Source organism: Balaenoptera acutorostrata, unplaced genomic scaffold (genome assembly GCF_949987535.1).
Source record: "Balaenoptera acutorostrata unplaced genomic scaffold, mBalAcu1.1 scaffold_714, whole genome shotgun sequence".
NCBI lineage: Eukaryota > Metazoa > Chordata > Mammalia > Artiodactyla > Balaenopteridae > Balaenoptera > Balaenoptera acutorostrata.
Window position 1 is genome coordinate 71,755 of NW_026646350.1, and position 24,338 is coordinate 96,092.

Sequence of the window (24,338 nt, forward strand, 5' to 3'; positions counted from 1 at the left end):
TGGTGTTAGGGTGTGTTCTAATTTCATACTTCTACATGTACCTGTCCAGTTTTCCCAGCACCACTTATTGAAGAAGCTGTCTTTTCTCCACTGTATATGCTTGCCTCCTTTATCAAAGATAAGGTGACCATATGTGCGTGGGTTTATCTCTGGGCTTTCTATCCTGTTCCATTGGTCTATGTTTCTGTTTTTGTGCCAGTACCAAACTGTCTTGATTACTGTAGCTTTGTAATATAGTCTGAAGTCAGGGAGCCTGATTCCTCCAGCTCCATTTTTCGTTCTCAAGATTGCTTTGGCTATTCGGGGTCTTTTGTGTTTCCATACAAATTGTGAAATTTTTTGTTCTAGTTCTGTGAAAAATGCCATTGGTAGTTTGATAGGGATTGCATTAAATCTGTAGATTGCTTTGGGTAGTAGAGTCATTTTCACAATGTTGATTCTTCCAATCCAAGAACATGGTATATCTCTCCATCTATTTGTATCATCTTTAATTTCTTTCATCAGTGTCTTATAATTTTCTGCATACAGGTCTTTTGTCTCCTTAGGTAGGTTTATTCCTAGGTATTTTATTCTTTTTGTTGCAATGGTAAACAGGAGTGTTTTCTTAATTTCACTTTCAGATTTTTCATCATTAGTGTATAGAAATGCAAGAGACTTCTGTGCATTCATTTTGTATCCTGCTACTTTACCAAAGTCATTGATTAGCTCTAGTAGTTTTCTGGTAGCATCTTTAGGATTCTCTATGTATAGTATCATGTCATCTATAAACAGTGACAGCTTTACTTCTTCTCTGATTTGGATTCCTTTTATTTCTTTTTCTTCTCTGATTGCTGTGGCTAACACTTCCAAAACTATGTTGAATAATAGTGGTGAGAGTGGGCAACCTTGTCTTGTTCCTGATCTTAGTGGAAATGGTTTCAGTTTTTCACCATTGAGGACAATGTTGGCTGTGGGTTTGTCATATATGGCCTTTATTATGTTGAGGAAAGTTCCCTCTATGCCTACTTTCTGCAGGGCTTTTATCATAAATGGGTGTTGAATTTTGTCGAAAGCTTTCTCTGCATCTATTGAGATGATCATATGGTTTTTCTCCTTCAATTTGTTAATATGATGTATCACGTTGATTGATTTGTGTATATTGAAGAATCCTTGCATTCCTGGAATAAACCCCACTTGATCATGGTGTATGATCCTTTTAATGTGCTGTTGGATTCTGTTTGCTAGTATTTTGTTGAGGATTTTTGCATCTATGTTCATCAGTGATATTGGCCTGTAGTTTTCTTTCTTTGTGACATCTTTGTCTGGTTTTGGTATCAGGGTGATGGTGGCCTCGTAGAATGAGTTTGGGAGTGTTCCTCCCTCTGCAATATTTTGGAAGAGTTTGAGAAGGATAGGTGTTAGCTCTTCTCTAAATGTTTGATAGAATTCGCCTGTGAAGCCATCTGGTCCTGGGCTTTTGTTTGTTGGAAGATTTTTAATCACAGTTTCAATTTCAGTGCTTGTGATTGGTCTGTTCATATTTTCTATTTCTTCCTGGTTCAGTCTCGGCAGGTTGTGCATTTCTAAGAATTTGTCCATTTCTTCCAGGTTGTCCATTTTATTGGCATAGAGTTGCTTGTAGTAATCTCTCATGATCGTTTGTATTTCTGCAGTGTCAGTGGTTACTTCACCTTTTTAATTTCTAATTCTATTGATTTGAGTCTTCTCCCTTTTTCTCTTGATGAGTCTGGCTAATGGTTTATTGGGCAAAGATCTTTATCTGTTTCATTCACTGTTGTAACTCCAGTGCCTAGAATAGTGCCAGGGCCACACTCACCCCCAGGATATGTCTCTCAGAGTCTGTCAAGGAAGCCAAAGGCATGGTGTGATTTGATGTGCCTGTTCTTCCTTTACTGGGAAACTTTTCAGCTATGGGTGGTTAATTTTCCCCCTTCCTTCCTTGAACGTGGTCTTCTCTAAATTGTAGTTGGGGGTGGGGAATAGGCAGAGTACAGAGGAGGGACCCGAGGCCTTCAAAGATGACTTGTGTTTGTTTTGCTCCTGGTTCATTGTTTCATTAATCGCTGGACCTTGCGGTGGTGGAACTGGCCTTGTGACCCAGTTCCGTGGGCGTTGGCCCTGCCCGGACCCAGTTCCGGCTGGCCAGGGCCAGAACACCTGCTGTCTCTGGCTCGGGCTTCTGGGAGGGGTGGGGCATTTCCTGCAGCCCAGGCCCAGGAGAGCCTGAGCACGGCTTTCAGGCATGCAGAGGTGGCCGGCTCCCCCCCGATGGCAGCCTCTGAGTTGAAACCCCAAGACGGGGGGTGTGCTGCTGGCCTGTCACTGACCATCTGGGCCCTGGGACAGTTGACTTACCTTCTCCGAGCCTCAGTTTCTTCATTTTAAGGAGAAGATGGCAATCTTCATTGCCTCACCTTGTAGGGTAGATGTAGGGGCAAGTGAGGTGTCCCTGCAGGGTACAGCCGGCTGCATAATTTGTGGGGCCCAGTGCAAAATGAAAATGCAGAACCCCTTGTTAGAAAAGTATTACGAATGTCAGGACGGTGACAGCAGAGCATTAGACTAAGCCTAGACGCGGCCCCCTGAGCACAGGACCCTGTGTGACTGCACGGTTCACACTCCTGTGATGCCGGCCCTGCTGCCGCGCCTTGGTTCGGCTTCCATAGCCTCTCAGTCTGGCCTTCCAAGTGGTCTCTCATCTCCAAGAGACCCCAGATCTTAGAACCCCAGGGGAGCTTTCCAAAGTTGACCTGATTTTTTTCACATTCTGGTTTCAACCATCAAGTGGGGCCCATTGCTCTGATCAAGTACGATTTCCTTAGCTCCCCATGCGACCTTGCCCGGGGGGGGCCCCTGCAGCCCCCCTCACTCCCTGTGCCGGGGTCAGCCCCGACCACCACTGCGGGCTCTGAGCACATAATCAGCACTCAGCAGATAGTACAGTGGCTTATGTGAGTGCCTGTATTTCTACCTTACCTCATTCCAGAAAGATCTTGGGGCTGTTGACGGAAACACGTACTTTACAACAAGTTTGAAAAAAATATAAATAGACTTAAAAATCAGGGCCGAAGGGAAATAAAGACCAGACTGGAGGAAAAATTACTTGAAAATCAAGCCAGCATTTCACATTTATTGAGCACTTACTAGTGCCTGACACTGTGGTAAGGATCTTACCTGTGCTCATGCAATCGCCCACCAACCCTGCAAGGCAGACACTGTTGTTATCCCACTTTACAGATGAGCCAGTGCAAGTGCAGCAGAGTTAAGGGACGTGATGGGTCAGCAGAAGGCACTGGGGTTGGAATGCTGTTCTTGTGCTCCAGAGCCCCACTTGTATCCTATAGGCTCATCTCTAAAGCTTTGCCCTTCCATTCAGAGTTCAGAGAGAACTGAAACCCCCTCTAATTGCATTCCTTGGCTTTCTCATCTCTAATCCTTTCCCAGTAGTGTTCATTAAGAAGTTTAAAGTCGTCAGCCTTTATTTTTTTTTTAACTAGACTCATGTGGTCTGACACCTGATTCTGGAATTGTCTTTAAAGAACCCTCACTATGGTCTCACAGCAATTTAGAGCCTCTCATTCTGGAGGGTCCAGGTTTTCCCACTCCGGCCACTGGGGCTTTAGAGTGTAGAGCATATGTTTACCTGCTCATCTGGACGTGGAAGGGGATGGAAAAATCTCTCCTCCTGAGGCGGTTTGGATTCCTGATACCATAGTATCTTGAGACTGGGCTTTAGCCAGCTGTGGCCTCGTTAAGTTCTGTTTCCCATCTGGTAATCCTTTCATTTTTTATTTTGGAGTTGCTCCTGGGCAGTTTTCATCAGGCACTGGAGAGGCAGGCAGGGTGTGAGGAGGGCATTTGGGGTGAGGCTTACCCACCACCTCTGTATCAGTGAACATCAGCTCTGCTGTATGTTAGAATCACTGGAGGAGTTTTAAAAATCCCCAAACTCAGGTGGTGCTCCAGACCCAGTAATCAGGATCTGAGGGTGGGGGACTCAGGCATCAGTATTTTAGAAAGGTCCTCACGTGATTCCAGGTGCACAGCTAAGATTGAGAAGATTGCTCTAGATCCAGAGAACCCATATTTAGCAGGCCAAGAGCACAGGGGCAGCCAGATGCCAGAGTGGGTCTTTGGAGGGGAGGTTGGGGAGTAGAGTCTGGTCCCATCTGTCCCCCCTGCAAGCACATTCCCTCCTCTGGGACTGTTCTTCACTAGTAAAGCTGTCACTAAGGCAGGGCAGTGGTGGTGGGGTTACCTTTCCATGGATATCCTTGCTTTGCAAAGTGTGGTCCCCACACCAGCAGCTTCAGCACCACCTGGGAGCTTGCTGGAAATGCAAGATCCCCAGGTGATTTGGATGTACAGTAAGATTGACTAACTCAGCATCTCCCAGACTGTGCCGCTCCGTAATGGGTCCCCCATTTGGAGATCCACAGCACGTGCATACCTTACTGAAGGCTCTGAGAAGTCCTGCGCAAAAGGAACCAGAGTCACTTAGCCCAGCTTTTGCCAAACTTACTGTCTAAGCCACCGTTGTTTTTCATAGGCCGGCCAGTACCATTTCTCAGAATATTGTTTGGGAAACACAGCTGTAATTGTTCTTTAAGGAAGTGGTAATTAGCCTAATTGTCTGTTGTCAACTTTAACATTTAGGTCTCTTAATTACATTTGTGTCTATGCAGGAAAAGTACCGGATGGGAAAAAAACCTGCCAACACTAGCATGTATTGGTTTTTAAAAGTCTTGACCCTTGGGAGAGGCAGGAGGAACTCAGGGATCCCCGTACTACGAAGAGCTCGGGGATACGTAAGGCGCTTTACAAATCTCCTCATCCTCTGAGTGGGCATTATTCCTATTTTACATCCAGGGAAATTGACCCGCAGAGATGCTGGGTCACATAGCTGGTGCATCTAGGGGTCCCTGGGGGACTGACGGTAAAATCCTTCCCTTGAATGCTTCCTTCTGGAATCTGCTGGGCAGCACAGCTGGGCAGGAAGCGAGATCTGTTTGAAAGGGACTGAATGTTCTGTTTATCCAAAAGGTGGAAACCCTATTTGAGATGAGAGGCCTGGCTGTTACCAAACTTCAGTCACAGGTCCCTGAACATTGGGTGCTGGTGATGCTTTTCTCTCTTGAGTTGCCATCTGGGGCTCGAATTGCTCTGGAGGAGGAAAGGAGGCAAGGCGAATCTTACTAGTAGTGCCTGACGGTTCTTCAGCTGGTGATGTGTTGCACTCTGTGCTGGGCATGTCATTGGACTTGAAAGTCACACTGGCTCCACGAGATAGATATGATTATTAGTCATTTATTTTTCTATATTTTATCTTTTTTTTTTTAGATGACTATTTATTTATTTATTTTATCTTTTTAATTAACATACAGTAAAAGTGGCCTTTTTTGGTGTATTCTTCTGTGGAAGTCAAGACTTTACATCGTGTAACCACCCCCGCAGTCTGGATACAGAAGTTTCATCCCTCCAAGAAACTGTAATGCTATCACTTTATAGTCATACTATTAATTCAACGTTTTAAAATTGTGCTAAGAACACTTAAGGTGAGATCTACCCTCCTGACAGATTTTTAAGTTCACACTACAGGATTGTTAATGACAGGCACAGTGTTGTACAGCAGGTCTCTAGAACTTATGCGTATAACTGAAACTTTATATCCATTGAATAGCAACTCCCCATTTCCTCCTCCTCCTGCCAGCCCCTGGCAACCACCGTTCTACTCTCTGCCTCTGTAGGTTTAACTATTTTAGATACCTCATATAAGCGGAGGCAATATTTGGCCTTCTGTGACTGGCTTGTTTCACTTAACACGATGTCCTCCAGGTTCATCCGTGTTGTCACATACGGCAGGATTTCCTTTTTTTTAAAAAATTTTTATTTATTTATTTGGTTGCATTGGGTCTTAGTTGCAGCCCACAGGCTCCTTAGTTGTGGCTTGCCAGCTCCTTAGTTGCAGCATGCATGTGGGATCTAGTTCCCAGATCAGGGATCGAATCCGGGTCCCCTGTATTGGGAGCGCAGAGTCTTAACCACTGCACCACCAGGGAAGTCCCAGGATTTCCTTTTTAAAGGCCAAATAATATTCCATTGTTTGTATACACCACATTTTCCTTATCCATTCATCCATCCGTGGACACTTGGATTGTTTCCACATCTTGGCTATTGTGAATAATGCTGCATCTGTCTCTTCAAGATCCTGACTTCAATTATTTTGGATAAATACCCAGTCCTGGGATTACTGGATCATATGGTATTTCTATTTTTAATTTTTTGAGTATCCTCCATAGTGTTCTCCATAGTGGCTGCACTGACTGACATTCCCACGAACAGTGTACAAGAGTTCCAGTGTCTCCGCATCCTCCACACTTCTCTTTTGTTTATTTTGGTGACGGCCATCCTGACAGGTGTGAGGTGATATCTCATTGTGGTTTCGATATGCGTTTCTCTGATGATTAGTGATGTTGAGCATCTTTCCATATACCTGTTGGCCTTTCGATTGTCTTATTTGGGGAACTGTCTATTCAAGTTCTCTGCCCAGTTTTAATCAGGTTATTTGATTGTGGGGTTGTTGTTGTTGTTGTGTGTTTTGTGTGTGTGTGTGTGTGTGTGTGTTTTGCTGTGAAGTTGAGTTTCTTACGTATTTTGGATATTAACTACTTTTCAAATACATGGTTCGCAAATATTTTCTCCCAGTGAAAAGGTTGCCTTTTCACTCTGCTGATTGTTTCCTTTATTAATTCAGTTTTAAAACAGGAAGCCAAGGTTCAGAGCTGGGAAGTGAACTGGCCCAGGGTACACAGCTGAGGAAGTACGGGACTGGGACTTGAACTTGGGTCTGTGATTCAAGAGCCAGGGTACTTCACCATGGTGCTCTTTTGCCTCGCTGGTACCTTGACATTGTCGATTTTTATGACTCTCCACCAGGTCTCCACTATCGTTTTCTCTCTTGCTTTCACATCAGGAGCCACTGACATGTAGAATTTAACTAAAATGTCCCTTGACTACTTTGGAAGAAATCTGGTGATATTTGACTTGTTTTGATGTTTTTCTGGGTCCAAGGGTACCTTCATGGTGTGGAGCAAGTGTCTCCAAATCTTCAGGGGAAAGTGCTAGGTCGTGGGCCACCCTTTCAGAATGTCCTTCTACACTGCAGATTCCTCCGAGGGCTGCCTTGACCTGTAAGCTTCCATTTTCCTCATCTGCAAAGTGGGGTGCTCACATTTTCCTTGCAGGATTTTTTTGAGGATGAGATGAGCTCGTGTGGAATGTGGGACCGTTTCCCTCGTCGTGGCCTTCCTTGGTAGCATTGTCCCCGTGCTCCTTGCCGAGCTCTGGTAGACCTGAGCAGAGGGGCATCTGGGGGGTGGACATGGTAAAGCCGGGGCCCCTTGGGTTTGCAGGACCAGTGATGCGCTCCCGTGAGAACACCTGGGGCGATTCAACCCAGAGCTGGGCTCCCCTCTCTAAGTGGCACCCACACGGTGACCCCAGACCCCAAGGCATTAATCTCTGGTGGGAGAGAAAACGGTCAAACGGTCACACACCCAGATGTCCCCAGGCCCTGGGCAGGTATCACGGGGCGGGGGGCAGTTGGGTGCCAGCTGGGGCCCATCAGAGAGTGACGCTCCATTGGGAAGGGGCAGCTCTCTGTGGCTTGTTGCCCTACAGATTACCCAATTTTTTAGGAAATGATGAAAGTCTGATAAATTGTGTGAAAATGATTAGTAACTGCTTCCAGTTTTATTGCTGTTGAACATTATGCTGGGCCAAACCAAAGCCTTCTGAGGGCGGATGATGGCCTGTGGCTGGCGGCATGCAGCCTGTGTGTCTCACGTACCAGTGAACCAGCACACACTCGCCGGCTGGACAGGACTTGGGGTGCTGCCCCTGGACTCTCGGGAGGTGGCCTGGTGGGTCTGGGCTCGGAGCCGGAGGCAGAGGAGTCGAGGGACCCCCAGGTTTGGGCAGAGGCATCCTCGGGGCACGATTCTTCCGGGCCTGGCAGCCAGGGCTTCCCTTCTCTGGACGGTGCTAGGGTGGCACTGCCAGCTCTGCCGCTGGACCTGTCTTTCCTCCTCAGCAGTCCCGGGGCTGGCCAAAGCTCAGTTTGAGTGGCACTCCCTTCTCCAGATCCCTTAAAACCTTCAGCCCTCAGGGTGTCTCAGGTGACCTCCCAGGGCTGTGCTGTGACCACAGTGCCCCCAACAGTGCCCATTTATCAAGTGCCAGGCTGAAGGCCTTTCCTGCATTCAGTTCATCCTCACATCACGTAGGAACCAGGTGTCATTCCCATTTGCCTGATGGGGATGCTGGACACAGAGGGGACAGGACTTGGCCAAGGTCACACAAACCACAGGCAAGTAGAACACTCTGTGATGCCAGAGCTGGTTTTCTTAACCACACTTGTGTGTCCCAGAGGGGAGCATAATTGCCTCGGTTTTGGGGGTCTCTCCATGGAAACCCCTGATGTCAGCTGCTGTCTACTTAGTTGTGTTTACAATTTATTGCCATGGAAACCTTGGCGGGGAAGGGGGCTCTGGGTTGCCTGAGAAGGGGACTGGGCCTAGGTGACCATTTCCAGTATCTAGGTGACACTGTACATCTGTGGACAGGAGATTACTGCTGAGCCCCTGCTGGGGAGGCGGGGAGAGGGGTGCAGCCCTTCCTGTGGGGAGCAGGTGGGGCTGGCCATCCTGCCCTTTCTCTGGCTGGTCTCTGGAGCCCCAGTCAACAGGCCAGGAACAGGCTGGGGTGGTGGAGTCATTTGTTCGTTGAGCATATTTCTTGAAGGCCTACTGTGTGCCAGGCACTGTTCTCGAAGCTGGGGATATAGCACTGAGCCAGACAGACAGCTCCTGCCCCCCACCCCAACCTCACGGAACTTAGGTTTTAGTTCTGGTATTTGGTGTCTCTCTTTTTTTTAAATTAAAGACACTTTTTTATTTTGGAATAGAGTTACAGAAAAGTTGGAAAGATGGTACAGATACCTCCAATCCAGTGTTCCCCATGGTTTACACCATACATTACCACATTTGTCACAACTAAGAAACTGACTTTGGTGTGTTATTATTAACTAAACTCCAGATTTTATTTTGGATTTTACCTGTTTTCCACTAATGTCCTTTTTTTTTTTTTTTTTTGAGGGACTGGTTCTTTATTTCAAAAGGACACATCAATTTCCAGTATCAAAACAGTTACACTGTTGGTTTTTCTTTCTCCCAATTGGCCCCCAAAGAGATCACACCAAAGGAGAGTACATTTTAAGCCAATTAAGCTGCAGGATGCACACCTAACAGACCTCACTGAAACCTCACCAAAAAGGGGGGGATTGGGTAGGGAAAGAAACTTTAAAAGATCAGCACACTGCCAGCCCACAGACTGTAGAGAGCTCTCACAGCCAGATGGGGTGACCAGTGTGCCCCAAAGAAGCAAAGTCTCAAAATAATATAAAATTTAAAAACAGTTTTGTTCCACTGATGTCCTTTTATTGCTCCAGGATCCAATCCAAGATCCAACATTGCATTCAGTGGTCACGTCTCCCCAGGCTCTGGTTGGGGACAGTTCCTCGGTCTTTTTTTTTTTAATTTTTAAATTTTTGGCTGCGTTGGGTCTTCGTTGCTGCGTGCGGGCTTTCTCTAGTTGCGGCGAGCAGGGGCTACTCTTCGTTGTGGTATGCAGGCTTCTCATTGCAGTGGCTTCTCTTGTTGTGGCACGCAGGCTTCAGTAGTTGTGGCTCACGGGCTCTAGAGCGCAGGCTCAGTAGTTGTGGCGTGCGGGCTTAGTTGCTCCGCGGCATGTGGGATCTTCCCGGACCAGCGATCGAACCTTTGTCCCCTACGTTGGCAGGCGGATTCTTAACCACTGCGCCACCAGGGAAGTCCCCAGTCTTTCTTTTTAAAATTTTATTTATTTTATTTTCTAAGTTAATTTTTATTGGAGTATAGTTGCTTTACAATGTTGTGTTAGCTCCTACTGTATAGCAAAATGAATCAGCCATACATATACATATATCCCCTCCCTTTTGGATTTCCTTCCCATTTAGGTCACCACAGTCCGTTAAGTAGAGTTCCCTATGCTATACAGTATGTTCCCATCGGTTGTCTATTTTATACATAGTATCAACAGTGGATATGTGTCAATCCCCATCTCCCAATTCCTCCCACCCTCAGTCTTTCTTGTTCTTCATGACCTTGGCAGTCTTGAAGAACACTGTCCAAATGTCCTGTAGAACGTCCCGCACTCTGGGTTTGTCTCATGTTTTCTCGCGATTAGACTGGGTCGTGGGTGGAGTGCCCTTCTCAGCACATCCTGTCAGGGGTACCTGGCATCCACATGACGTCACTGGTGGCACTGCCCTTCAGCTGGATCAGGCAGCATTGGCCGGGCTGCCCCCGCCTTATCACTCCTTATTGATCAGCGGTCCTTCTCCTGACCATCTTCACTGTCAGCTGGCCCTCCTGTAGGGAAGCGGACCACCAGTGTCTAGAATCCCTTGTGCAGTTTCACGTGTTCACCGTTAGCAGTGACTCTTTCTGCTCCGCTGGTGCAGGCCGCACCGCACTGGGCACCCGTATCGCTTCTGAGGGGGTAGGAGGTATCGGGGTGTGGAATGGTCTGGCCCCCCACGCCGCAATCTTTCCATTACACCCCATGCCCTCTGAAAGAAGAGGGCTGTAGGAGCCATAAGAGTAGCCTTGAAAGAACTAGGAGTACTTCATCCAGCCCAGGGAAGCTTTTATTTTTAGGCATTTTATTTAGACAACTAAAAACAATTAGATGTTCAGAAGCAGTGTACAATGAAAGAGAAATCAAACCAGTTACTTTATCATGTATTCCCCCTCTTCTTTATAACTAAAGCAAAAAAAAAATGGCTTTCTGCTTTAAGGGACAAGTCAGAAAAATAGGTCAATATATTTTCCCTCTCATAATAACATAAACAGCTACAAGAAATCTAACTGTAATAAGAGAAATTGGGGGTTGGTTTGCACATACTCATTAAAAAGACAACAGACCATCGTACTACAAGAGTGTAATTCCATCTGCCTTAAGCTGATACTCTTGTGTTTTCAGTTACAGGTATCACCAAGGTGGTTAGTTCCAGCACTGGAGCTAATTCATATTCCTCATTGTTTACTGCTCGTGTTTACCTTAAGCAGAGAGTAACTCTGGAGGCTGATGCTTTTCTCTGTTTTAGTCCATAAGTTGTGTACATCTGCCTGATGCTCAGGCCTTAACTTCAGGAGTTGAACTATAGATGGAATCAGAATTCCCTGAAGCAATTTCTTCTAGCTCCTCTTCCACTGTCTCTGGAAAACTGATCTTCAGCTTTGCCAGCTCACCACCATCTTCTTCAGGAAGCACACATTTCCAAAGGCTGTATGTTTTTCCTACCACAGTCTGCCGTAGTCTCAATGTTCCATCTTCAGAACCACTAGCGTAGAGTTCTCCATCAGGACTAAACCTCACACAGTGAATGGGACCAAAGTGTTCTTCGTAGGACTCTAATTCTTCTCCACTATTATAATCATACTTATAAAGTTTAAAATCTTCACCCCCTGCAACAAGAAATTCTTTCTCAGGATGAAGAGATGCAGAATTGATGGTTGCAGGAGCTTCAGAAGATTTAATTGGGTCCAAACTTACTGCACTGTGAAAAGTAATAGATCATCCGTAAGTTATTACCAAGATCTCTTCCTCAGGAATATATTCCATACTGCTAACAGACATATTAAAATTTAGAGATTTCACTTCTGTCATAGTAGCATGATCCCAAAGGCGAACAGTTTTATCATCAGCTGAAAGGATCTGTTTATCCTCGCTGCACCATAGAGCCTTTTTAATACCAGAGGTATGACCACTGATTTCCTTAGGTTCTGCCTCAGGTTTGTTCAAGTCATATATGCGTAACAGTTTATCCTGTCCCCCGGTTAACAAGTAATTACTATCCTGTGTAAAATCCAGTCTTGGCAATGTATTTAGGAGCCAGGGTCATCAATTCATCTCCTGAGACAGCATCCCACACTTTGGCTGTGAAATCTGCAGCTGCTGTAGCCGCTTTGGTGGCGTCCTTATTTACTGTTGCATCCCAGACAGCACCCTTATGACCCCAAAATGTTCCAGTCCAGTCTCCTGTATCTCCCTGGCGTAGCATAGGTTTACCATCTTTGCAAGCACTGATTAGGCAATAGCCGTAAGGCGTGATGCCACTGAAGGCCAAATCCACCACAGGCTGCGTGTGACGTGTGGCCCGCGCAGGTGAGCGGCCTCATTGCCACAGCAGCTGCGAGCCTTGCGATGGGGGGGGGGGTGAGGGGAGGGGGAGCCGAGGGTGGTCTGGTCTTTTCGCTCCTCTTGGCACCGACTCCTTGAGGCCCCTCCCCTTCCCCCCCCCCGCCCCCACCCCGCCCTGACTCTGGGGTTGGGCCGGAAACGCGAAAAGGCCAGTCCGGTGGCCCCAGGTCAGAAAGGGGTTAGGGATGGGTCAGGGAGTCTTCGACAGACAACAGATCCACTGCTGTCAAGGGAGGGAAAGGGAGGGAGGGAGGAGAGTAGGGGAGGGGGAGAACCAGAGAACCGGCGGCCGTGGCCCGCACCATCCAGGGAAGCGTATTAAAGACTCATCCCACGGTCTCTTGGTCTCCTTACGTAGACAGGGTGGTAGGCCTGGCCCCGGCTAATTCCTGTGGATTCAGGAGGTGGCTGTTGGCTCCGATGAGACGCATCTCTCCACTTGTCTCTGCAGGCTGAGATCGCACCCACCCTCCTGGGCCAGCCTTAAGCCTTATCCACCTCCTCCGCCCTCCCTGTTCTTGGGGAGTGGTGATGCGCCGAGATTTCCAGAAGGCCTCCCTGACTGCGCTCCCCTGTCTTCCATCCGGCTCTGTGCCACGCGCCTCCCTTGCTCCCTTCCCGCCTGGCTTGCCGGGCTCCAGGCCATGGCAGTGTCACTTGTGCCGTCTCCTGCAGGACCCAGCCCAGGGACTGGCGCATAGTCAGCGCACAGCAGTTCCTGGGTGATGTGCTCAGCGGAGGCTGCGTCGCACTGTGGCAAAGTAACGGCTTTGTGCATCTCCAACAGTCCTGGGTTCAAGTCTCGGCTTCACCACTTCCCAAATGTGTGACTTTGGGCAAGATGCCCTCTGGGTCTCAGTGGCCTCACTGAAAGATAATAAGCCCACTACTCAGTAGTGCCTGGTTCCCAGCGCTGTCATGAGGACTAATTGAGCTCATCTCTGTAAAGCCCTTCAGACTATGCCTGGCATCTGTTAGGTGCTCAGTTATTATTCTTTACAGAGAAAAGCACCAGGGTGTCAGGCTGGTATATAGAAACTGGACTAGAGATGGCCCCTTTGTATTAGCCTAAGTCAGCTAATTCCTATAAACAACCTGAAAATCTCAGTGATTTAACACAACAGAAATTCATTCCCAAGGTGGTGGGGATACTATGCCCCTCGCAGGTACCCTGCCCTCCGTCTTGTGGTTCTTCCTCAAGAGGATGTTGGATTCTTTCTGAGGCCCGGCAGTGCGGGGAGAGAAAGGGAGGCCGTGGAGGGTCTGGATGTGGTGCTGTCACTTCTGCCTTGCCCCGGGGACCTGGCCTCACCCAACTCCAGGGGGGGTCAGGAGATCTGATTGGGCCTTGATACATGTGTCACTGGCAGAGGTGGTAACTGCAGTCAGTATTTTCAATCTCCCACCATTCTGGTACCATCTCCCTAATTTGGGGGTGTGTTCTTAAACAACATGTGTTATTTACTCAATAACTTTTATGGAAACTACTCAGTTTTTGAATTTAACATCTTTATTTATAAAAGGTAACTTCATAACATCTTTGAAAATGGAAAAGCAGTATCACCTGCCACAAATAGATACAAATAATTGCAAGCCTGTTCTGTTCTAGCTAGCTGGTGCGTGCTACAGTAGCTGGGTCTGTTAAAAAAGCGATGTTAGCAAGTGCTAGAGAAAGGAGAGGATGACAGCCGGATAGCACTGCCTCGAGACGTTCTCTTTGATGTTCTGGAACACTCAAATGAGAGCTGAACAGGGAATGGCCTTCTCACTGTGAAGTCTGATGCCATTTAACCACCAGGTCCCTGCATGGCCTGAAATCACCCAGGTCACACCGGTGGCATAGGTGCCACACTTTGGGAAATGGTGGCTTAGGGGACAGTCAGCACACAATTTGTGCACAGGCAAATCCAAACCTTGTTGTAGAGAGAGGTAGATGAAATCACCTGTCACCTCGTAGCACTCATGACTTTACAGTTTCCACCTTGATCTATGAGGGGAATTAATGGTGTCACTTAACCAATGGGAAACTGAGGCCCATAGCAGGGCATGACCCCCGGCTCCCCCGCAGGACTCATGGCCTTTCCACTGTCCCTGGCTGCCATCTTTGGTCGGGGAAGGCTTACCGCCGTAGGTGCGACCACGTGGGCAGGGGTCATGTGTATTCATGCTGCTCTCTCATCTCTCTGCCCCTCTCACCCATCACCTGCCTGGTACACGTGACTGTGCTGGCAAAGGAATGCCTGTCTCCCAGGCCTGCTTCAAGGAGCCAGGAAATCAGAAGATGACCCTGGGCATGCTTGGGTACTTGTCACCCACTCACTGGCCCAGTGGGTGACACAAGATTTGTGTGGGGACTGCATCAGTGGATGCTCTCCCTGGGGAACTACTTACCTGCCTGCTGTTAAGGGGAGGGCTCCCCCATGTCCTGGCCCATCTTTCTGAAGTTGTTTTGCAGTCCTGACTCGGGTGGACTCCACGAGTGGTTTGCTCACAGGGTAGAGGAGTCCGGCTTCCTCTCCTGCTCCTAAATCCCTTCCCACAATGTCCCACTCATTCCAAGTTATGCCAGCGCCAAGCCTCACTCATTGAATACAGGCAGTGTGCCCCGGATCTCCCAGCAACATGGCCAAAGGTATTGTTACTCCCATTTGTGGGGATGAAGAGATCAAGGCCCAGGGAAGCAGGGTTCATTCATTCATCCATTCATGCACTCACTCAGAGGTTAATTGGGGAGGCTTCCAGGGACAACAAGACTGACATTGTCTTTACTGTCGTGGCATTTCCAGGGTAGTGGGGAAGGTGGGCAGAATGACAGTGAACAGATAATTGCACAGACGGTTACTGCCCACAGTGGTGAGTGCTGAGGAGGAAGGAAAAGGAGACAGGTGACAACGAGTTTGCGGAGGGTAGCTCGCTGGATTAGCTTGGCCAACTAGTGCCCTCCCTCCAAAAAGATCTTCCCAGACAGCGTACTTTATCTAATTTGGGTCACCCCCCCCCCATCCCTTCCCTGTGTGTATCTTTTTATCGCACCTGGACATGTCCTTCAGATCACTTAGCACAATTGCAGTGATCTGTGCCATTTGTCACCTGACATCCGTCTGTCTCGCTGGAGTCTAAGCTCTTGAGAGCGGGGACCAAATCTCTGCTCATCACTGGATCCTGGTACTGAGCCCAGGGTCTGCACACAGCGGGTGCTGAGAAAATATTTATTAAATGAAGGAAGGAGAGAATCAGATCTAAATCAGATCTAAATCTGTGGAATGTGGGGCCCATGCTCCACCAACCTCACGCCTCCCACAGCTCAGATCTCAGACAAGATGAGACCCCGGAGACCTGGCAGGGTGGTCCAGATCTGCTGGGATTGGATGCTTTGTTGCCATATCTCTTTGTGTTTGGAAAAATGTTTCTAGTTTTCTTCTAAGAGTATAAGTGCATCAGAAAAGATTTATTTCTCTAGCAGTGGGAATGGGAAATGTTCCCTACCGAATGTGTCCTGAGGAATTGGGAAATCTGACGTTACTCAGGCCCTGCCCAAAGTGGGAATGGGTGGCCAGCTGCCTGTCCTAACGGGAGGCTACCAGGCTCCCCTCAGCCCTGCTAGCTCCGCTTGCTTGAAATGGCACCTTAGCCCCCAGAATCTGAGGTGGGGAAGCTGGGAGGGAGCAGACATCCGATATTCCACGCTCACCCCAGCCAGGGGCCTAGGCCTAATTGTTCCCATTTTGAGAAAACAGAGGCTCAGAGAGGTGGAGGGCTTGGCCCAGAGTCACACAGCCATCAAAGTAACAGCCAGCCCCTAAAGTCAAGACTGTCCAACCCCCAGGAAATGATACTTTCTGTTAGATCACCTGACTGTGGAGATTCAAGGTGCCCAGTTTTCAGTTTCAGTCGACTAATCCTGTTCTCTCTAGAACTGACAGGTTTCCCTAATCACCTGGGTCCTGTCCTGCCCCCCACCCTCAAGTCCGGTCCAGATGGGCCTGGGAATCTGCATCTTTCAAAGTGTCCTCAGTGATTCTTAGGATCAGGTAAGCTGGGAAACCCTGAAGAGGAGTTCCCCATTATGACTTAAGTGTAACTGTGGGATTGGGTACCACAAATCTTAATTAACGTAATAATGATTATCATGAAAGCGTCACATGGGGCTTAAGAGTTTAGAACGCTCTTGGAAGATGAGTGTGGTCTGGGGATGATCGTTTTCTCTGCAAGTGAGAACACTGAAGATCAGAGGGGCCACAGGAGCGCAGCTTTTCTGCACTTGGATCCCATACTTTTTCTAGTTTACCGCAGAAGTGTTTGCATCCTGGTGAGTGTTAGGTCCTCAGATCGTTCCTGATGACATGGCTGTGGGTTTTGAGCCCTCTGTTCTTGGTGCAGAGAACTAGCCCTGACCCATCCTCTGCAGTCAGATGTTTCTGGAAAGAGGGAAGTGAGAAGCCACAGATGCTGGACAGTTGGAGAGGGTGGTGATAGAAGTAAACACTAACTGAGCATCTCCTGGGCATCAGGCACAGTGCTACGCACTGTAAATCTATCATTTTATTCAGCTCTCACAACAAACCCAGGAAGTGAGGGCTTTTACTTACCCCATTTTACAGATGAGAAGGCTGGTATGTGTTCAGGTTCCGGGCTGATTAGACCCTGTAAACACGGGAGCTGGGAGGGCATGGAGATGGGTGGAGCCAACCCCTGCCTTTTGGAGCTGGGAGCCCCGCCCAGATTCACCCTGCGAGCCAGGTGGCTGGGCTGGTTCCACTCTCCGTCCTGCCCCGCCCGATTTTCCCCAACTTGGCTTTGGTTGGCCGAGCTTCGAAACTGGGGCACTCTCAAAGCCAGGTGGTTTGTCAGAGCTGAGTTAACCCTGAGTCAAAGGAGGAATGAGAGGATTCACTCACCCGCCTCCTCCCTGCCCCGTCCCCACCTGTCCCTCCCTGGGTCAGGCCCCTCACAGTGGGGCCACACAGACGTGTCACCTGACTTGGACCTCTGCCTGCCTCACACTCACTGGAATATGAAGAGTCAGCTGCCCGGGACTTAGCTTGTTCTAGAGCCATTGTTGCGAGGTCTCAGGCAGACCTGGGATAGCTGGGCTCTGAAGCCTGGCACATCTGAGTCCCAATCCTGGTGCTTCTGCCCCCCTCGCTGTGTGTCCTTGGGCAGCTCACTTCACCTCTCTGAGCCTGCCTTCTGGGGACATGAACCCTGACCTCACAGGATTACTGCTGGGAGTCGAGAGCACCTCCCACAGCTACTGGCTCATCGTAGGTCCTAATTCAGTGTCATGACGCCTCTACTTCCTTCCCCCATTTATGAAACTTCCTGTCATACTTGATCTAAGACAGAGATTATAAACTGGCAGCATTGGGGGTCAAATTCTGTCCAATCACAGATGCGATTATTTGGTCCTCACATTTAAAAAAAAATTTAAAGGTAAATGCCAGCATTTCGAATTAGGAGATTTCACGTAAAAATCTGGATTTCCAGTGCCTCTAGAAGAATGGGGCTCCCAGGCTTCACTGGCCACAAGGAGAGTGCCAGAGAATCAGAATCAGGTGTATTGTTATCGTTGAGGGGAGGGGGCAGTATTGTATTTCTCATGCCTCCACTTTGAGCCCAATGATTAAAGATTCTCTTAAGGCCACCCCACAAGGAAGTAATAGTGACTCAGAAATGGCTTTTAATCTTTCAGAACGCTGGCGCAGTCTGCCCAGGTGCCACGTGTCGGTGGGTTAGCTGGCAGGACCTGCTTCCTGCAGGCCAGTGTCATCTAACCCAGACCACCTCCTACAGGCCTCATGCCAACAGTGGACACCAGGGAGCCAGTCAGGGAGGTCTCCCTTTGGAAAGAGCCAGTGGCCTTTGGGAGACAATGGAGACCAGGGTTGAGAGCTTGATTTCTTGAGTCTCCCACCAGGCTAACAGTGCCTTGCTCTGCCTTCGTCACGGTTGGGTCCCCAGGGCCTAGGGCAGTGACGGGCACACTGAAAAAACGTGTTGAACAGTGAATGAGCAGTCTCCCTGGAGTTGAGCCGCAGCCCTGCTACTTGCAGAGTTGATTTGCTAGCACTTTACCCACATCATCAGCGGGGAAGGTGACGGTACCTTCCTCCTGGGGGACAGTAGAACTTCAATGAGATAACTCGGCTAAATTACGCAGCACGGCACCCACCATGGTAAGTGACCAGTACGTGTGGCGTGATGATTACTTAGTTGGCACAGGTATTTCTGTGCTTGAACCTTGATACAGGCCACCACTTGGGCCTCTGACCCTGCGGGTGGCGGTGGTACAACTGCTCGAGCATGCTGGTGGTAACAGCCCGGAGGAGAGGGGGCACGTGGACTTGACCAAGGGTGAGGACCCCTGAGGAGAACCACCTGTTTGTCAGCCGGTGTCACTCCCTAGTGTAGAGACGTGGGATGCGGACGTGATGTCCACCCTCCCACAGGCTGAACTGGTTGGCCATGTGCTGTTGTCGCCTGAAAGATATTTTGCACAGAAGACACAATGGGTAGGAATGTGCCCTGGGCCCAGCAGGCTCCATGACGTGTGAGCCACTCCTGAGTCTCCTACTGCCCCAGGTGGAAGCAGCTAGAAGAGTCACAGCTGCAGCCGCCACGGCAGTGCATGCTGGCCTTTAGAGCCCCTTTCTAGCCCCAAGGGCTCTGGAAGTGGAAGGGCTGGTCAGGCTACCCAAAGTAGAGCGTCTTCCTCAGTGGGACCTTCTGCTTGATACCTCTTGGCTGTTTTTAGCACACTTACCCAGCATTTCCCTCCCTTGATCACCCACAGCGGCTCTGTGGGAGAGGAGTTACCCCTTTCACAGATGGGAAAATTGAGGCCCAGGGAGTCACAGTCTGCCCAGCTGGCTGGGGGCAATTTGCTTGTTCAGATGATTCCCACGGCCCCACCGAGAGATCGTGATATGGGGAATCAGGGCCCCGGCCTCTGTATTTTTTTTTAAATAAATTTATTTATTTTATTTATTTAGTTTTGGCTGCTTTGGTTCTTTGTTGCTGTGCGCAGCTTTCTCTAGCTGCGGCGAGTGGGGGCTACTCTTTGGTGCGGTGCGCGGGCTTCTCATTGTGTGGCTTCTGTTGTTGCGGAGCACGGGCTCTAGGCACGTAGGCTTTGGTAGTTGTGGCATGCGGGCTCAGTAGTTGCTCCACGGCGTGTGGGATCTTCCCGGGCCAGGACTCGAACCCGTGTCCCCTGCATTGGCAGGCGGATTCTTAACCACTGTGCCACCAGGGAAACCCTGGCCTCTGTATTTTAAGCAACCTCTCTGGGGAGTTGTAATGATCAGGAGAGGAAGGAACCCAAGTAGGGACTCCGGTTTTGCGCTCTGGCCCTGCTGTTTGCTCAGTCAGCCAAATCATCTACTTCTGCGGGCTTCCCTTCCTCAGCTGTGAGATGGGGAGAGAAAGTGGTACCCACCTCAGAGGGTGGTTGTGAAAATGCCATAGGCGGTGGGTTGGTTGGTCAGTGTAACATTCTTAGGATTTGGGGAGGATTGATTTGTTGCTATTGTTCCACATGGGATTTGTTACAAAAGCAATTTAAGAAACAAAAGAGATACCTGTGAGTAATTTTCAGCAGTGTCTTCTCATCTCCTTTGAGGTAGGAGTCTTAGGATGCTGGGATCAGGGTTGCTCTGCCCCCATTTTAGAGATGAAATGACTGAGGGGGCAGGCTGGACTTTGGAACTCCCACGGGGGCGGGGCGGGTGTGGAGGTGGCTGCAGCAGTGGGGTGGGGCGTTAGAGGCCACCACACCCCACCACCACCTCCCCCGCGTGGCGTTTCTCAGAACACCAGGACACACCTCCGGGTAGGGATGGTCACGCCGCTTTCCAGGAGGGCCGGAGGGCCGCGGGGGTGAGAGAGGAAGCACACCCACCTGCCTCCCACACCTGGGCTTGATCCGGGCAACACGGCCTCTTCTCTTCCCCCTCACTTCTCCACCGGTGGCTTGGCTGCGCCAGAAGTTCTCCCTAAAGCGAGTCTGCTGAGATGGTCTCAGTCCATTCAGCGCCCTCCTTGCTCATTTGCTCGTTCGTTCACGTAACTATTATCCATTGAGCACCTACTGTGTGCCACGCGCCGTGCTGGTGCTGGTGTGCGGAGCTGAACCCCACGGACATGGTACCCACTCTCAAGGAGCTTCCGTTCCAACAGGGAAGACAGACAGTTAAACTATCAAGAGTTATCTGAGCAAGAACGTCCAGGGATCTTTGGGGATATTCTGATCTACCTTGGTGCGGAGTTCTGAGAGGACCTCCCCTAGTGCCACCTCGAGGCCTTGTGATGAGCAGAGCTGGGCAGATGCCAGGGCAAGGGGTCCAGGCCCATCCAAAGGCAGAGGCAGGAGTCAACTGTCAGCACTTGGCAAACTGGCTGGAGAACGCATCGGGGGCACCATGAAGAGTGTGCCCTTGACCCTCAGCACAGTGCGGACAAGTTGGAGTGGGGAGCTGGGTTCTGTTTGTGCCGTGGGCAGCCTGCAAATCTGCGCTGCAGAGACGGGCCTGGGTGCAGCCCGGCGGGGACCAGGCCAGCAGCCGCTGGCTCTTGTGGTGTCCAGTCTTTCTGCCAAGAGGCCACTTTGATTCACATTTTCCACATGGGCTTGATGTTTTAGAAATGTTGACCTTCAACTAATCAAATGTCACTTATTAAATTGCAAGTCATATCCTTTTCAATTTACAAAAAGGACAGTGGACCGGTGACTTAGTTCATGGCCTGTTGGCAGGAGGGAACTTGACAGCACTTGAGGCCAGAGAAAAGACAGGTGCCTTATCAGTGACCCCCCTCCCCCTGTCCCCGTGTCCCCAGGGGGTGGGCAGCATGTCTTCTCTGTGAGAAGCTGGGCTGAGAGTGAGGCTGGGTTAGCAGCCAGGCTGGAGACGCTGTGGCAAGGCTGGAATGCCAAGTCCAGGTGGGCGGACTTGAGCCTCCCTCTCAAGAAGCAAAGAATCCTCTTAGAAAGGTGGGGTCAGCTCATACAGGCCGGAGTAGAGTCAATGCCACGTAGGCAACGGCACCTCAGTAGAAAAGAAGGCAAAAGGCAGGATGTGCACAAACAGGGAGTGGGGGGCTTCCTGGAGGAGGGACACTCGAGAGGAGTCGGGTTGGGATCAGGGGAAGGGATGGCATTCTACCTGAGGGGCTCTGCAGCCTGATGAGATTGGGAGGAAGGGATAGCCGTGTGGGAAAGGGCAGGGGATACAACGGGCAGGTGAGGTAGGCCTGGTTTGTAGACCACCCAGAGGAGCCTGGCCTGGGGTCTGCATGTGCTGCATCAGGCAGTGGGGAGCCATAGCAGGTTCTTGAGCAGGGACGGTGCTTAGGAAGGAGAAGGGGATCAAGTGAATGTAAAAACTCCCTGGGGCATGGACAAAGGGGAACTAAAAGCCCATTGGCTTGGGTCAGTATGTTTCCCAAGACAGTGGGGGAGTGTTCTCCCTGATGGGGTGACTGGCCCTTATTCACATCCTCAAGGAGACTGAAGACAAGACTGTCAGACCGTGGATGCCAGCCTGAGGCTGAATGCATGCATATGAAATGCCTAAAGCACACTGTAGACAGATGGGCTGCCGTGGGAATTGTAGCCAAGGGTTGGGGCCCCTGAAAACCCCACAGCAGGAATTTCACAGATGGGGAATTTAAAAGCATTTTGGAACATAACATTGGGCTCCCAAGGCCACTAGTGGACCTGAGGAACATGTTGATGTATGTTGAAGTTCACTAGAATAATACACTAAAGAGAATATCTGCAATGTGTTAAGCATCTTAGATTAGGAATAACAGGAACTTCTTTCAGCTTCAGTTTCCTCATCTGTAAAATGATCCTAATGATAGTGCCTGCTTGCTAGGGCTGTTCTGAGGATTAAATGGACTGATGCAGATGAGACGCTTGGCATTGGACTTGGCTGGGCTAAGTTCTCAGCTGATGGCCTGGATAGTCCCTTTCATTCCTTCTTACCATCCTTACCTGCTAAAAGCATAAGCATCTCTGCTCCAGCAGTTTCAGGGAGATGCTTATAAATTTGTTGCACTTTCTTGCAGGGATGCCTGGCATAAGAGACTTTCCCCCTTGAGTCTAGAACTAGACTAGAGTCTAGACAATGGTGTGTGGCAATGAGCAGTCACAGCCCTGACCCCACCCCCTCCCAGCTGTGGGATCCCAGGCAGGTCCTTCATCCTCTTGGGTCTCAGTTTTGTCATCTGCAACAATGGGCTAGTACCCCACCCCCACCCCCACCCAGGCACTGTGTGAGGCAAGATGAAATAGTGTCTGTGAATTGTCAGCAAGTACTCCATCATGGCCACCTGGTCACCAACCCCCAGGACCCCAGGCAGCCCTCATGTATGACTCAGTTCCCTCCCCATGTTCTCGTTTTCCACCTTCCTCTGTAGCTCCTAGAGTGGGGGTAGTAGACTCTGGGTCTCTCCACCTGCTCTTTGCTTTACTTCCCTTTTCACTTTTCATTCCCTGGGCTGTTTGTTCAATCATTCATTCATTCGTCCATTCACTCACTCATTACGTACAAATATTTATGCTGCTCGTTGTGCTAGGCACCTGGGGGGCCAGTGGTGAACGAGAGGCATATAGCTCCTCCTGTCGCAGAGTCTTCATTTTCAGCGATTAAATCAAACTTCCAATTAAATTTGTACTTATCAGTTGATATGAGGTCTGTGCAGGAAAAACACAGGGGATTCTTCTAGAGGTCAAGGGAAACCTCACGGCAGTGATGTTTCAGTGGCTGTCTGAAAGGTACTTGGGGTTCATTAGGGAGGGAGGCCCAGGTGGAGGGAACAGCATGGGCAAAGGCCCTGAGGTAGGGAGGTAGCATTGTCCATGTGGAAGTGGCTGCAGGACAGAGCTGGAGAGAGCCCAGGCTGGAGGACTCAGCTGGGCCAGGCCGTGAGGGACTCATAGGGCACGATTAGGAAGATGACTTTTATCCTAAGAAGCCTTTGGCCCTTGAAGCGTTTGAAGCAGATCTTCATGAAGAGTTCACTCTGGACTGAAGGGGAAGAGCAGAGCCGTTAAGAACCTCCTTCACTGGGCTTCCCTGGTGGCGCAGTGGTTGAGAATCTGCCTGCTAATGCAGGGGACACGGGTTCGAGCCCTGGCCTGGGAAGATCCCACATGCCGCAGAGCGGCTGGGCCCGTGAGCCACAACTGCTGAGCCTGCGCGTCTGGAGCCTGTGCTCCGCAACGAGAGAGGCCCGCGCATCGCGATGAAGAGTGGCCCCCGCTTGCCACAACTGGAGAAAGCCCTCGCACAGAAACGAAGACCCAACACAGCCAAAATCAATCAATCAATCAATCAATCAAACATACGCATCTGATTCAAGATCCTCATTAAAAAAAAAAAAAAAAAAAAAATACCACTGCTTTAAAAAAAAAAAAAAAAGAACCTCCTTCAGTGTGCAGGTGAGGGTGATGATGCACCACTGCACACCCCGGGTCCTTTACTCACACACTAGAGGAGCGACTCATGACTTGCACTTAGCAAGACGAGAATACTTGTGTTGGTACAGAAGAAAGTCGCAGATGGCGGGATCATATGTCCTGGAAGCTTGGGGTGGGGCTCAGGAGCCTTTGCCGAATCACTGCCTGTCATGTGATCATGATGATGGTAATGCAGGCTGCTCAGAGGAACCCAGGAAAAACCTACTGTGTACCCAGCAGGTCCAAGTTCATACTCTCAGCTGATCTTCCCAGTGCCCTACGGACAAGAGTGGGAGTGTCCTGTTGTCCAAAGAAAGAAAACAGGGTTGGGTGTTGGTGAGGGATCTGCCCAAGATCCTGAGGCTCCTGCCTGCCAGGTGTTTTGGGCCAGAGTCCTCACTTCCCTGTCCTGTAGGTAACAGCAGGGAGAGCACGTCTGTCTTTCTGAAGCACTTTGGACGGGTAATACCAGGTCAGGAGGTCCTGTGGCCAGAGAGACCCTGGGCCCCGGAGAAGCCTCTCTGAGGCTGTGACTTCTGAAGCTCACATTGCCTTCTGCCACCTACCTAGCCCA

At 49.7% G+C, this 24,338-nt stretch overlaps 1 protein-coding gene and 1 pseudogene across 1 annotated transcript in view; one reads left to right on the plus strand and one right to left on the minus strand.

Annotated features, from left to right (window-relative positions):
- LOC130706880 (endoplasmic reticulum-Golgi intermediate compartment protein 1-like) overlaps positions 1-24,338 on the plus strand; it is an 86,597-nt gene that overhangs the window by 4,567 nt on the left and 57,692 nt on the right. The window lies entirely within an intron of this gene.
- On the minus strand, positions 11,115-12,734 carry LOC103019996 (serine-threonine kinase receptor-associated protein-like; annotated as a pseudogene).